The sequence below is a fragment of the Equus caballus genome, chromosome 1, assembly GCF_041296265.1.
Source record: "Equus caballus isolate H_3958 breed thoroughbred chromosome 1, TB-T2T, whole genome shotgun sequence".
Classification (NCBI taxonomy): domain Eukaryota; kingdom Metazoa; phylum Chordata; class Mammalia; order Perissodactyla; family Equidae; genus Equus; species Equus caballus.
Genome location: NC_091684.1, coordinates 136,271,429 through 136,282,453, shown reverse-complemented (window position 1 = coordinate 136,282,453; position 11,025 = coordinate 136,271,429). Strand labels below are relative to the sequence as shown.

At 51.8% G+C, this 11,025-nt stretch overlaps 1 long non-coding RNA gene across 3 annotated transcripts; it reads right to left on the bottom strand.

The window, feature by feature from the left end:
* Window positions 1–5,762: 5,762 nt before the first annotated feature.
* Window positions 5,763–8,701, bottom strand: LOC138924582 (uncharacterized). 3 transcript variants are annotated; one of them, XR_011439554.1, is made up of 4 exons: window positions 7,506–8,701; window positions 6,890–6,990; window positions 6,475–6,638; window positions 5,763–5,957 (listed from the first exon to the last, which is right to left on the bottom strand). It is a non-coding gene; the product is annotated as an uncharacterized lncRNA (long non-coding RNA). The 3 variants fall into 3 exon arrangements; XR_011439553.1 differs by lacking the exon at window positions 7,506–8,701 and having other exon boundaries at window positions 6,766–7,491; XR_011439552.1 differs by lacking the exon at window positions 7,506–8,701 and having other exon boundaries at window positions 6,890–7,491.
* Between the last annotated feature and the right edge of the window lie 2,324 nt (window positions 8,702–11,025).

Genomic DNA, 11,025 nt, shown 5'->3' with positions numbered 1-11,025 from the left:
ATCTCCCTCCCCAGGGACACCAGAAATGCGCTACATATCAAATGATACACGTACGTGGTTGTCCCTTACGAAAGTAGGACATTACATACTTCACTCTTCATCTTGACTTTATCGTTTATAAATATATCTTTGAGATTACTCGTTTTTAGCACAATATTTGATCATATGAATGGACTATGATTTATTTAATCAGACCCCTACTGAAAACTCGGCTTCGAATCTTTTGCTAAGATAAGCCGCACCGCAATAAAGACCCTTGTGCACCCCCCTTTTGCATATGAGCAAGGCACAGTTGTCTGAGAACAAATTCCTAGATGCAGAGTGGCCGGATCAAAGGGCACATGCGTTCTCCCCTCTGAGAGATACCACGGCTCACCCTGCAGGGCGGGGCAGAGCCCACTTCCCTCCAGGCCAGTCACCCTACATTCTCATCAAACGTGGTGATCTGTGCCAAGCTGGCAAGTGAAAAATTGCTCTTGTTTTAGTTTGCTTTTCTTTGATTATGATTGAAGCTGGGTATCTTTTCATCTATTTCAAAGTCGTCTGTATTCCTTTTTTTGTGAACGGCCTGCTTTCAAGCCCTTTGCCAATTTCTGTCTACGGGTATGGAATAAATGTTGCCATCCAGGTAAGTCAGAGGTGGCCCCTGCCCACCCTCTGAAATTGGTCCTCGTCCTCCCTGATCCACTGTTAGCCCTTATTGCCCCCACCTCACACCGCAGCTCCAAGCCTGCACTTTGGACACCTCCCAGACATGACCTATCCTCACCACAGGCCTCCTCTACATAAGGCAGAGGCGGGTGTGTGCGCGCGCGCCCATGTGCATGTGTGTATACATGTGCATGTGGGGGAGTGTGCACGTGTGTGTACGCGTGTGAGTCAGGGATGAGTATACCTCATTGTGCTTATATCATCCTTCAATTTCTAAAACAAATACTTGTAAAAAGTAATGCATATTCTTGGCAGAACACATAGATGCTATAGAAAAGTGTAAACAAGAAAGTTTAAAAATCCATGTGGTCCTGGTCACTCTGAGATAAACGTCTTTGGGGTACTTCCTTCAATATTGTACTCTGCGTATAGGTGCCCTTCTTACAAAACTCGGATCATACTGTACATATAGTTTGGTTTTTTGTCTTTTCTCCTTAATACTATGTTATTGCAAATTCTAAAATTATTCTAAAACCTCATTTTCATTGACCAAAAATTCTTTCACATGAATGTTCCAAAATTTATTTAACCAACCCCCCGTTCATGGATTTTGTTTCCTTCTTCCCTCCTTCCTTCCCTCCACTTTATACACAAATGCTGGTTATCTCCCTAATTATTTCCTTCAGAGGGATTCCTAGAAGAGCAATTGCTAGGTCAAAGGGCTAAACGTTTGTATGGCTCCTGCTGTGGTGGATTGGCTAGTTCAGAACGTACTTCACCTCCTTCTGGTATGTCTAGGTAGTGAACAGCTGGAAACCAGGCCTCCCTCCCGGTGTGGATTCTAGCTGTGATTTCGTCTCTGTCAATGAGATGAACTTCTGCCAGCGTGATCGGGTGGGTCCTGGGCGCAGGCAGGGGCCGGAGCACCGTTCTGCCAGTGCAGATCAGGGCCGAAGCGGCGCGGTTCCGGAGCCACGAGCTGTGGTGGTCATTCCTGCTCTGGAGCCTTCTGACAGAGGCGGAGCAGCACTTCTGTTGGCAGCCAGCTCTGCGCGGTGCTTCTGGGACTCGGCCCTGGACGCCCAGCCCAGGATGTGTTCCTTCCCCTTCCCCATCATTCTGCGAGCTCTCCAGTCTCCTTAAGGAATCCCGTTCTGCTTAAGCTAGCTGAGTGGATCCTGGTGTCTACAACTAAAAACACTGACCAAAAAAATCCTTGTTTGTCCAAGTGTCCTCCAGGAAGGTCACACCAACTTAGGGTCCCACTAAGTGTGAGAGGACGTGATGCTAAGAGTGTTTCAGGGAAACCTGACTCTCTCTTGGGAGAGCCATGGTCAGGGAAGGTGTTCCTAAAAAGGTGACATTAGAACTGAGATCCTGGCCTGGGCAGTCCGTGCTCACACTTGGTGTTTGAGCACTTACCACGTGCCAGAAACAGGGCGGTGCCCTTTCCACACATTAATCTTATCTTCCTTACAATGACCTTGTAAGAGATTCAGTATTAGCCTCTTTTCTCAGAGGAAGAAACTGGGGCTCAGAGAGGTCATTTGACTTGCCCAAGGCCACACAGCTAATTCACGGAGAAGGTGGAACACAAACCCAGATTGGCAGGACCCCGAAGTCCACACTTGGCTCCTGGCCATGGGTCTACCTTGCTAGTCCATTTCTGTTCCCAGGGTTGTCTGCCTTTCAGGAGAAAATTGCTCTTGCCGCTAACCGCCTCTCTGAGCTCAGTGACACTGGGTTCCTTTCCTGCTATTGCCTTCCGTCTGGGTGGGTCTTCCCGATCGCCGAGACATGGAATACAAACTTTGTTTCAGAAGTTCAGAGAAGCTGGATAGTTTGGCCAAGGCCACACTGCTGGTCAGTGCTAAAGCCCAGACGCAGCCCAGCTCGGTTTGACTGGAGAGCCCAGGTTAAAATGGGACCGCGTTCCCCACAGAACAGGAAGGATGTGTGCCGTGGAGAAAGCTCATGGACACCACCTTCACCCAAAGGAAGCCTAACATGAACATCGCCAGTGACGTGTCCTGATAAGCTGCACTGAGAAGGACTCAGCATCTCTTGGCGATGTTCCTGCCCACAGCGCACGGCCCGAGTCTAAGCAGGAGGAAGCATGTCACAGGGCCCCGGGGAGGGACGTTCTGCCCAGTAACTGGGCTGCACCTTCACAAATGCCACAGTCACAGAAGATGTAGACAATGCAGGCACTGTTCCAGACTAATGAGCCCGACGCCCCAGTGCAAGGCCTGGGCCCAGACTGGACGGTGGACCAGAAAAAAATTGCTCTAAAGGACACTGTAGGGACAAGTGGCAAAATTTGGATATAGACTGCATATTAGCTAATAATATTACATCCTTGTTAAGTTTCCTGAATTCGTTGATGAAGTTCTATGAGAATATGTCTCTGTTTTTAGAAAATGCACGCTGAAGCAGTTAAGGGAAGAGGGAGCCGTCATAACGACAGAAATAGGGATGTGGATAAACAGAGAGAAAGCGAAACTGCTGAAATGTTAAATTGGTGAACCTGGGTGAAAAATATACAGGAGTTTGTTGTCTTGCAATATGTATTTAGGTTTGAAAAACAGCAAAATAAAATTTGGAAAAAAACATTGATCCTTCCTGGAAGCAATGCTTTAAGCTACAGAAAAGAGGGAAAGAAAGGCGATTTCTACTTAATGAGGACCTGCGACACGCAAGGCACTGCGTACATATTTAGACCTCCACAGGACCTGAGAAGTAGTCCTACTTATGCCCATTTTACAGACGAAGGAACTGATGCTCAGAGACCCGAAGTAACCAGCCCAGGGCACCCAGCAGTTAGTGGCAGTGCAGGCCTTCAAGCCCGCAGCCGCCTGACCCCTAAGCCCACGAGCTTCACCCCACCTCTGGGTAGAGGGGCCGTGGGGGAAGGGCGTGGGGGAGGATGACAACCATGACGTCTGGTTCCACACAGAGACCCCGCCAGTGGGGGCCACTTTGGGAGGATGACCAGTGAGCGGAGAGGATGCTGGGAGGGGGGCCCCAGGCTTCCCATGCCTGCAGCTCCTGGCACAGCCCCCATTGTAGCCAAGCGTTCTTCTGAACGGGTGCCAGAAGGAAGAAAGAGGCCAGTGTCCGAGCTGGCAGGAGCTCAGAGCAACTGGCTCTGGCTCTCTTGGGGAGATGACAAACTCCGGCAACTGGGTCTGAATCCTGCTGCCTCTTGCCTTTTACGGGCGAAGGCCGCTGTGTCTCACTGAGGCATTAACCAACAAAACGATGCTATAAATAATGGCCGTTTCCACACCCATCCTGGCGCTGTGAAAGGCATCTTATATTTCATCCTCTTGACCATCCTTCGAAGCAAGCATTACTGTTCCCATTTTGCAGAGGTGGGGACTGAGGCTCAGGAAGCTTAGGCAACTTGCTCAAGGTCCCACCACTCAGGAAAGGCAGAGTTGAGTTTCATAACTAGGTCTGGGGGACCCTGAAGTCTGTCCTGATGCCTCGGGCCTGGTCTCAGACCCCATCATGGGGGAAGGGCCCTCAGAGACCAGCACTCCTTCCTCTTGCTGGGCGGTGGAATGAGCTGAGCTCTGCAGGGTGGCACGGCAACACACCCAAACCCACTGCCAGGGACTGGGCCAGCCAGGGCCAGCAGCCAGGTCTCCGGACGCCTAGTCCAGTGCTCCCTCTGGGAAGTGGAAGGTGCTGTGCAGATGTTGGGGCCAGGCAGGGCCACCTGTGAACTGGAGGGCAGTGTTGTAGATGGTGCTCCAGGCCACTTCACATGCTTTCTCAGGTCCTCATGTACCCTCAGCTCTCTCCCCACCCCACCCTCCGCCCCAAGCACACTCTGCCTTCATGGTGGCTCCTGGATGGTCAGAGCCCCTGCTGTGGTGTCCAGTGCCCCAGGACCCCCTGCATTCAGCCTTCTAGGGGAGGGGCTGCTAAACGAATTGACAAGGAAGAGTCAACAGCTAGAACCTTAGGTAGCACCCCTGTATTTAACAGACATCTCCAGGAGACCCTGACGCGTTACTTCCGATGAATAAAGCTCTTATAGTCAAACTTAAGGCACTATGGCAGGCTTGTGGGGAGCAATGTTGAGAGGAAGCCAATAGAAAGGAGACTCACACTGCAGTCTGAAAAATCACAGTATCACAAAACATCAAGCCACCCAGTACAAACTCCTTCCCCAACCTAAGGCTGGAATTCCCTTAAAGCATCCTCACCAGCGGCCATCTGGCTTGATTGCCTCTAGTGTCAGGGAGCTCACTACCTCATGAGGCAGTCTATTCCATCTTGGGCAGCTGCTGAATGGCTTCATTGTATAACAGCTAGCATGAACCATTTTTTTTCTTTCAGGACTCCAGCTGGTCTATCTGAAGGCGACTGGCTGGGGTTGACTGTGTTCCAGCTGGAACAGGTGTGCATTTCTCCCTGTGACAGCAAGGAATCAGTCAGTCATCCTCACACCCAAGGTCAAACATTTGTCGCCTCTCCGTGGTGGCGGCAGTCAGCCTGCCTTATTTTTCCACGTCGGAAGAATCCGATTATAGCAGGCCCTTTCTTGGGTTACATGTCATGGAGTTCTCTGACATCAGGTTGTATTTAAAGGCTCGGCGCCGGGACCGGCCCCCGCCACACCCCACCAGCCTTGGCTGGCCTTATTTCCCCAGCACTTTCTTTTGGTAACATGTAAGTCTCAGTTGAGTGTTATATGGCATAGACGCTGGCGACAGAGGTCGGTGACCCGGCCCCGCCCTACAGTGGCATATGGGGCTGTCTGGAAGGTACTATGCTGTGAAAGGGACATCAAACCAACCATGAACAAAGGACAGTCACAACCCAACTCAATCACCGTCTTTCCATGCCTCCTGATGTGTGCCATGCCCTATATTGGAGTGATAACATTAAATAAAATAGAATTCGGCGCATCAAGATTTGGTTGAGGCAACATGCTCTGGGATGGGTAATGTGGTACGTGAGGCAGGCTATCGTTGGTACAATCAAGGGATGCTTCCTGGGAGAAGTGGCCCTCAGGTAGCTTTTGAAGGATGGTTAGAAGTAGCTATGCAAAGTGAAGCAGTTCAGTTGCTGTAACTAAAGATCAAAATAACAATGGCTTAAACCCACTGGAAGTTTATTTCTCCTCCATGTGACAATAATAACTTAAGCAGTCCAGGGCTAACATGGCAGTTTCATGGTTTTGAAGCCCCAGATTCCATCCGTCTTATTGCTCTGCCATTCTCAATCAGTAACTTTTATCACACGGTCCAAGATAGCTGCTCCAGCACCTGCCATCATATCGTGAGTTCGGCCTATGGAAAGGAGAAAAGTGGAAGCTGAGGAAACGCCATTTCCATCAAGGACAGGCATGACCCAGAACGTGTACACGCCACTTCCCCTTGTATCTCGCTGGCAGAACTTGGACTCGTGGCCACACCCGCCTCCAGCAAGCCTGCCTGGGGAATAGAGTCTTCAGTTCTATCACTAAGGGCCATGGGGAGAAAGATCCCCAGAGGAACCAGGAAGCAGCCGTCTTTGTCACAAGGAGGAGCCAATCCCAGGCAGCAGGAGATGGGCGTGAACTTGCCTGGGCACGTGGGGATGAGGGGCTGAGTCTGTGAGGAACTCATTTAGGGGAACCGGGGCAGGAAAACTAACGGAGAAGCCAGAGGCAGAGGGCTTGAGTTCCCGGGTGGGGCTCCCCGGGCACCTCGACTGGAGCCCCGGAGGTTATAAGGAGCCTTTGAGGAACATGGGGTGAATTACACGCCTGAGCTTTGTTTTATAAATAGATGCATTTCTGATAAGTCAGAATAGTTTAAATTGTACCTTAGTTTAAATCAGCCTGAAGGAGAGAGACCAGCAGGGGCTTGCAACTTAAAGAAACCTGGTGGGTCATTTTGCAGCTCAGAGAATCCTGTAGTCAACTGAATGGTTACTTCTCCATTGATCTTTTCTTGTAAATCTCTCAGTGCCTGCACCTCTTTGGGTACCTGTGTAATGAAGGATCTGTTGTGGCATCTGTTATCCCACTTTATCCTCATCAACACGATGAGATCAACGTACTATTTCTTTTTGAAAGATGCAAGAACAGAGGCTTAGGAATTCCTCCACAGGCACCTGAGCCCTTTGTGGTGAAGCTAAGCCTTCCGTCTTCCCACTCCACCATGCCACCTCCCAGAATCAAGTGGACGTCTGCAGCAACATTTCCCCAAACGGGCAACAGTGGCATTGAGACCCTCACATTCACCCATGTGGTCCAACAAGTCTGGAAGATGATGCCTGTTCCATCTATCTCCACTTGGAGATCCAGAGTGTAGTTGTGATTGATGGCTCTGATAAGTCCTGCAGAACAGAACCTGACAGAACTTTAAACCATTGTCGTTTCCCAAACTTACATGACCAGAGAACAATCTTGTGCATCTAGCCCACAGGCCCCCTCTCCCACTTCTCCCATTCCTCTCTGACAGGGTTCCTCCAGTTGGAAAGAGTAGGCGGCTGATTGCCAGGGGACCCCAGGTAAAGCCTGAGGTTACCTGAGCAAGTTGCTTAACATCTCTGCTGGGGTTTTGGAGAGACAATAAACAGCACTCCTCTTCCCCAGCTCGAGTTCAGAACACAGTGAGAGACCACCACAGGCCGCTCACAGGGACCTCAAACACCAGTTCATTCTGGTAAGTGCTCCAGGCACCGTCCCCACCACCTCAGTAGCAGGACCGAGGGCACCCTCACTGCAGGCGACAGGTGCCCGAGATGGGGAACCCAGCAGGGCAGAGCCATCGGGCTCAGTTCCTTCCCAAACTCGCCATTCGGGGACGTCGCTGATCCGCCGAGCACACTCCACGCCTCGGTTTCCTTACTTGTCAGGTGGGACCAATGAAACCCACACTCTCCGCCTCCAGGGCTGTCACAGGGAAGACACCAGTGGTGACAGGAAAGCGCCCTGAAAACTTTAAAATACTAAATTATCTTATTCAGGTATCTGTTCTCCTTTTCTCATTGGCTTGATGTTTAGTTAAATTGTTCGGTCAATCATTCATTCATTCCGAGTGTAGATGTTAGGCATAAGCCAGGTGCTGAAAGAATAAAGCACAGGTTTTCTGCTGAAGGGGAAAGAAAACGGCGGCCTCATCCAGCCCAAGCCCCGGTCTGCAGATGAGGAAGCAGTCAGAGCGACCGAGGGCCTCACCCAAGAGCCACCGAGCCACCGCTGTCTCCCAACATGCCACACCCTGCCCCACCTCTGTGCCTTGAACGTCCTCTCCCCTCCTCGCCATCCATACAAATTCTATCCAGTCTTCAAGATAGCTCTAGGCCCGTTTTCTCGGCTAGCCATCGTTTATTTTGGCCACCCGTTTCTCGGCGCTCACCAAACCCGTAGTGTCTGCAATGCTCATCTTGGCACCCGACTTTCTCCTCTGGTTTGACAAGGCTGTGTGTCATCTTCTCACTTAACCGTCCCATGCCCCTGTCTCGGACACACGATTGGACACGCAGGAGGGGTCAGGGAGGGCTTGACGACTGACGGCCTGCTGACAGATTTAGCCAGCCGGGGAAGGTGGCAGGGTGGCCATGATCTCATTTTCCCCTTTCGCTGACATGTTCCTAATTCGGTGTTATGAGATTTTTCTGGAGTGTCAGCTGTGCTGTGTGGAGCTGGGCCGCGAAGGGCAGAATGTCCAGAGGCAGGGGGAATGGCATGTGGGAAGGGCTTGGCAACATCAGGGCAGGCAGCCTTTCCCAACTTCCAGCAGGGGCTCAGAATGTTCTGGCCCACTCTGGAGTCCGCAAGGGTCATGTCAGGGAACAGATACTCAGGGAGATTTGGGGAACGTGGACCCCAGAGAGGACATGATAGAAGGCCAAGGGCAGAGTCCCATGAGGCGAATTGCATGAGACCCGAGGAGCTGGGCTGGGGTCCAGGGGCTTGCGGGCGGGCTGTCACGGACGCCATCTCCTGATCAGAGCTGACAGCACAGGTGCCCCAGAAACCACTCAATGGCACTGGATGGTGGTCTCTGTGTGGCCTCTGATGGGCCACTCCCCTGAGCCTCAGTTACCTCATCTATAAAAAGGGGGTGGAATTGGACTCCATTGCAGGTCACAAGTTAGTCTTGGGTTTTATTTTTAAACTTGAATTGTTTCTATATTTAAAAGTTGCAATATTTTACATTAAAAATTGTATCTTACAAATGTTCTTTAACAAAATAGGATGTCCAGAAATCCTGAGCCCTGCAGGACCATAGTCTGTGTGGCAGTCACCACTCCAGGTCCTGGCTCTCATCTTCCTCTGACATGACCTTGTGGCCCCAGTGGCATTTGAGTTTGTTCCCAGCCCTCCCCCTGACCACACGCTTCCCGCAGTTCCTTCCGCGACAGCGCGGTGCCATTCAGAGTGGAGAATGAGGAGGGAGCCCGTGCAGAGCAGCCATGCCTGGGAGACCTGGGCCCTGGGTTCCAGCCCAGACCCCGCACTGACCAGCCCGATTACCCCGTGGGAGCTGCCTCCCATCTCTGCCTTCATCTTCCTTATCTATTAAAAGAGCGAGTTGGTCAAAACCATCAATAAGATCCTTTCAAGTTCTCACATTCTGTGACTCAGAAAATGCCATTTACCAGAGTGAAATGGAACGATGACTTAAATGGTGTGGAATTTGGCTGCCCTGGCCCCTCGCAAACTTCACCACGGGGGTGTGAGATGCGGGAGAGGGAAGAAAGATGGAGTCGGGGGGCGGCTTGGGGGAATCCTCACTAGTCAGATCTAGGCAAGTCTTTGGCTCAGGCAGACCCTCTCCGGCTGCTGGGAGCGTTGAAAGAGACAGCCCAGTCTCCTGGAATTCCTTCCAGATCAAAGTCTTCGAATTCCCCCAACCCCACCCTTTCCAGAAGCCCGAGGCTTTGGGGTAAAACTGAGGGTGTACAAATCAAGCATTCACAAGGGCGGATGCATAGCCAAATTCTCTGTCTACTGCGTGCCAGTGGAGACTTCTAGATAACGCCTCAGGCGAGGGGCGAGGGCCGGGTCATGGTGCTCAGCGGGAGGGGCCTGCTCTGGGGTTGCGAGACTCTGTGTTCACCCCATCTCTTCCCTGACTGGCTATTACTTTATTTATCTGGGCCTTGGTTTCCTCATTTGTCAAATGGGATTGAAACAAACAAACCAAAAATAGGCCTGTTCTGTCTGCCTCCCGGGGGAAAATGTTAAAGGACAGAAGCCAAACCGGAGAAGAGATGATCGCCCCACTGGTGAGCTCAGGGGCTTTTGGGAGAGTCCTCTCTGGTTTTCCTGTCATGCTCTCTCTGGGATGCTCTCGCTTGCCCACTACCATCGGGGGTCTGCTTGTCCCAGGCCGGGCAGACAGGAGCCCCTCCATGAGCCCCAGTCAGAGGGCCACCTCCGAGCAGCCAGAACCCTGAAGGATGCGCTGTCCAGGGACCCACACACGCCCCACAGGCTGCCAACTCCATGCGCTCCTTCACAGCATCCTCTCTGCCTCAGGACACCTCAGCAAGAGAAGCCTCCTCAGCAAGTGGGCAAGATGCCTCCTGGCTGGGGGAGGGACCCCCAGAAGGGCCCACAGAATCCTGGCAGGATGTGGCCCAGAGCCGTCTGGTCCATTGTAAGCTGGTCATTGTGATCTACAGATGTTCAGACACCTGTGAAGGCACTGACACATCTGGGTTCTCAGGCAGTGCTGTGAAGTATCCTGGAAGGACGCTGAATTTAGAGGCCTGAGTCGATCCCACCCTGTCTGGATGGCGGGGTGTCGGCTGCCAACTATTTCACTTCCCTGAGCTTCAGTTTCTTTACCTGCAAAATGAGAGACGTGCCTGCCCGGCCTCCCTCACAGCGTGGTTGTGAGAGCAGATGGAAAAAGATGTGTTCAGGCCTGTAGGGAGGCTGCTGCCAAGAGGGGCATGGGAGAGCAGGCTGGCTTTCCAACAAGAGCAGGAGTGTGACGGAAAGGCCTTGGTAAGAACGTGTGAGAAAGGGAGAGGGATAGCGGACCTGCCTGAGGGAGCACGCCCCATCCCCATCCCCATCCCACAGAGGCCTTCTGGGGAGGCTGAGAGCTTGGACTCTGGAGCTGGGCTCACCGGACTTTGAAGGCTGGTCCTGCTGTCTAGAAGCTGTGTGGCCCTCGGCAAGCTGCTGTGTCTCTTTCAGCTTTTGTTGCCTCTCTGTAAAATGGAGACATTACTCACAGAGTAGTTTGGAAGATTAAAATGAAAAGTGTTAACACGTAAAATATCTAGGGCAGAGCCTGGCACACAGTGGGTGCCTAATAAAAGTAGCTGCTAGTATTTTTCACAGCTTTCTGCTGTGGCTCACTTCCTCCCACCAGGCAGCTCTGGGCAGGCCCCAGCCTGAGGCAGCTC